The sequence below is a fragment of the Lissotriton helveticus genome, chromosome 7, assembly GCF_964261635.1.
Source record: "Lissotriton helveticus chromosome 7, aLisHel1.1, whole genome shotgun sequence".
Taxonomy (NCBI): Eukaryota; Metazoa; Chordata; class Amphibia; order Caudata; family Salamandridae; genus Lissotriton; species Lissotriton helveticus.
In genome coordinates this window covers 738,102,041-738,106,005 of record NC_136068.1, presented here as the reverse complement: position 1 = coordinate 738,106,005, position 3,965 = coordinate 738,102,041, and the positions used below count along the sequence as shown (strand labels likewise).

Genomic DNA, 3,965 nt, shown 5'->3' with positions numbered 1-3,965 from the left:
TGTCAAACAAAATGAGGAAGATGATACTCCGTCACTGGTCTGTCATAAATGCGGGCGTACTAGAAATTGAGCGCCCTTTGTTTGCTTTTAAAAAAAGCAAAAATCTGAAGGACCATCTAGTCCGAGCAGCATTGCCAAGCCCCGATCAATCCTCCACACTTGAAAGCATATGGGGCTTGTCCCCCGTTGTAGGACATGTAAAATGTGGCAATTGCAGTGTATGTGACATAACCATTGAAGGGAAAACCAGAGTATTTAATAACATCACCTTTACCAGTTCTTCACTGTCAAATTGTAACACCTGTACTGTGATATATATGGTTCAATGTCCATGTATGAAAATGTATGTGGGTCAAACATCACAGAAGGTGAAAACAAGGATCTGCCAGCACAAGAGCCGCATCCGCTGTCAAACCCAGAATGCACCGCTTGTTGAACATTTCACCAGTGCCAAGCACACAGAAAATGACTTAAAGTGGACTGTGCTAAAGGCGCTAAGGTTACCACCTAGAGGAGGATGTATGGCTCAACTTCTCAATAAGGAGGAACTGAAATGTATTTTACTTCTGGACACAATTCGGAATGGTCTCAATCGCACCGAGGATTGGGCAGGATTGCTGTGAATTGCCAGAAATTGACTTGAGAGACTGTCAAAATTGCCGAATTTGAACAACAGTTTGCTTGTTATTTGGATGTATGAAGTGTTGTACCATAATGCTTGCCGTTGTCTGTCTTCTAAAATCCAAACATGTCTTCTAAAATCCAAAACTTGTGTGGACAGAGATTGAGGTTGTTCGATAAAAATGCCACATAAAAATTCTCTATCATGTAAATCTGATTGTACTGACATCCCGGGCACAATGCATGGAAAAGAGCACATTCACCGAGCTTTCCTAAACTGACACCACTCTAAGATGGCCGCCACTGGGACACCCCTCCCGCCTCCTTCCGCTCTCACTCCTTCATCACTGTTTATTAACTCACGCACGGCCACGCATGGGCTCACTTCCGTATCATCGTGAAGCCGGCGCACTGCCACTGTGCACACCGCCTGCAGCTTACTCGGATCGCGAGTAAAGGACTATTAACTCCGTGCTAAGGTAAGGAATCCCGGCCTCCCTCGGGCTCACGGACACTCCCACCCTCAGTCCTTCGCTGCTAAGCCCTATTCCTGTTTATTTGCAGACTCTGAAATCAAAGTGTATACGCCTAAGCGGGTGGAATATACACTACACAGTTCCATGATTCGTGAATCCTCTCAAGCGGTATTCATCACAAGATAGGAACTTATGGCAGCAACCCCCCAAAAACCTACCGGAATAGGACACCGAGGTAACGTCGTGTTCCCCCTTACCCTAAGTATTAGCGCATGATATCATCACTTGATGCTAATTGATTCTGTTCACTTTAGGTACCAGCCATCCATCCCACTATTTCTTCTAAAACTCTCAGGAGGCTGATGTAGATCGCTCGGAAAGGTGCGCTCTTAACCTACCATTATGGCAAATTTATGTGGCATGCAAAGAATCCACGTTCACGTGACGCATGGTTATATCACATCGATACCTTAGCCACAACCTCTATTGTCCGAATTGTGTTTAAGCTCATCGGGCTGAATGCACGCAATAGAATGAGCGTAAGATATTGCTTCACCACTGCGCCACTCTTTAAAGCGACACATATAGCCACAACCACGTTAGCGTTTAAAGGCTCACGGCGCAACTATCCAAGTCAGCCTTAACTTAAACGTTTTTCGCACGTTTTGATAAAGCATGTAATTGGAACACTAAAAGACGTGTGGATGACACCAACATGATCACAATGGCATGACATAAATGAATACTACGTGCATTTTACCTGTAATTAGTGCCGTATTTAAACAGAATTTTCTCTTTTTCCTTTTTTTCTCTCATTTCTGTAAATTGTAATTTCTAACAGGTTTTTTAAAAAAAGCACATACAGGCAATACATTGTTACAGTCCTGATGATGATCCCAGTTCACTAGGAGCCGGGGATCGAAACGCCGTCGACACTTACTCCGATTCTGTAACTTTCCCATTGTGTTTACACTGTTACATGAATTGGTTGTCTGAACTTGCCGTGCTAATATGCTATTGATGCAAGGGACAATTGGCTCCGCTGTTCTTTTTGCCTGATATTCTTTACCCTCCTTTTTTTGCTCTCTTCCTACCTTTGAATTCTTTTGAGTGTACTTTCGGATAGGTACAGGCTTGTACCCTATCAACTGTCACATTAGACCTCCTTGATGGTCTTTTAAATTTGTTTATATTTGAAATAAAATTTCAGACCCGGCTGGGTACTGAAAAACTTGTCAATATAGTACTAATTGGAGTCTATATTTGCATTTGTCTTTGTGAAAACTTAATCCTATGGACCACTGTTTTTCATAATAATTGTGTACAGTGCAATGGCATGTAGTGGTGCAGAGTAGAGTGGAGTGGTGCAGAGTATGCATAGTGTTGTAGCACACTACAATTACAGACAACACATTTTCAATTGAAATGACCATTATATTTGCACAAACACAGTTTTACTGAGAAAACTAAACAGTTAACAAATACTTGCACAGTTAATTTAAATGTTGCTGTGCTGGAAAATAACCCTTTCCTACCCTCAGTTTCCAGCTAGATTGTCACATAAATCCTCTCACTTTTGAAGTCAGAGAAAGAAAAGTAAACACCAAGCTCCCTTGGAAGACAAAGCCTGACATTTGACCTCTATCTTTGAATGCACAGCAAATGGTTAAGATAAGAACAAGACTTAGAGGCCTGTTTACAGAAAGGAGCATTCACGAAAGAATACAAGGGAGTTGGTGTGAAAAGGCTTTGCTCCCTGGGGGGACAAACTCACGCTGAACAGCCTAAAATGAATAAAATCAGCGAATAAAAAGCCCGAAAGCGTAAGTTACAAACCACAAAGCCAATGGTAAGTAATTGGCAGAATGCATTCTCAGGGAAGCTTTCTGAATGTCCCCAAGATGTCTTTAGAAAAACCAGACAGCTGTGCTGTCTGATATGCTTCAACCTAAAAGTATGGATAAAGAGGGAAACGAGGCAGGTAGTTAGTAAGGAGAAATATGCAAATGATCTTCATATTCATGAACAAGGTCAACATAATAAATTCAATACAGTATATAAAGTTCATAGGATAAATAAACAAGAAAAAAGAGCAAGAGAAAGTAGAGAATAATATCAGAAGCAATCAATTAGCCCTAAAAGGTGTAAACCCGTTACTAATATAAGAAATACAAATCAGTGAAAGTAAACAACATTGGAAAGATAGAGCCAGTAACTTAAGTTCATTCAAACAACAAGAGTGAGTCTGAACATTATTTATTAATTGGTATTCTTTAAATATTGGCAACAGCAATGAGATAGATGAAGCAGTACCAATGAGGTACCAATAGGTAACACCAGAATGTCAATCAATCAAGTATCACAAGGCAACTGACAGAAAAATTATAGAACAGATTTTTTTGTTTTTTATATGCCGACCAGCTCACCGCTTCCCTGAGCCAGCACCCTCCTGCCGGCTCAGCGAACCCCAGCAAGGCCGCCGACAACCTCACAAAGTGGATCAGCAACTGCGCGGACGAACTCGCCCCTCTGAGGACCCCGCCCAGCAGACCCGGCAGCAGAAAAGCCCCATGGTTCACCGACGAACTCAAGAGTTCCAAGAAGAACTGCCGAGCCCTCAAGAAAGTATGGAGAAGGGAACCAACAATGGACAACATGACCACCCTCAAGCTCGCCACCCGGAAACACCACCAACTGATCCGCGACACCAAGAAAAATGCATACAAGGACCGGCTGGACAACAACGCACACAACTGCAAGGAACTCTTCAACATCGTGAAAGAGCTCTCCAACCCCAACGCCGGAAACAACGACATCACCCCATCGCAAGACCTCTGCAACTCCCTCGCCTCCTACTTCCACAACAAG

General features: G+C 42.7%; 1 long non-coding RNA gene across 1 annotated transcript; it reads left to right on the top strand.

The window, feature by feature from the left end:
* Positions 1–1,415: 1,415 nt before the first annotated feature.
* LOC144767002 (uncharacterized) lies at positions 1,416–2,336 on the top strand. Its single transcript, XR_013598017.1, has 2 exons — positions 1,416–1,478; positions 1,939–2,336. It is a non-coding gene; the product is annotated as an uncharacterized LOC144767002 (long non-coding RNA).
* The last annotated feature ends 1,629 nt before the right edge of the window (positions 2,337–3,965 follow it).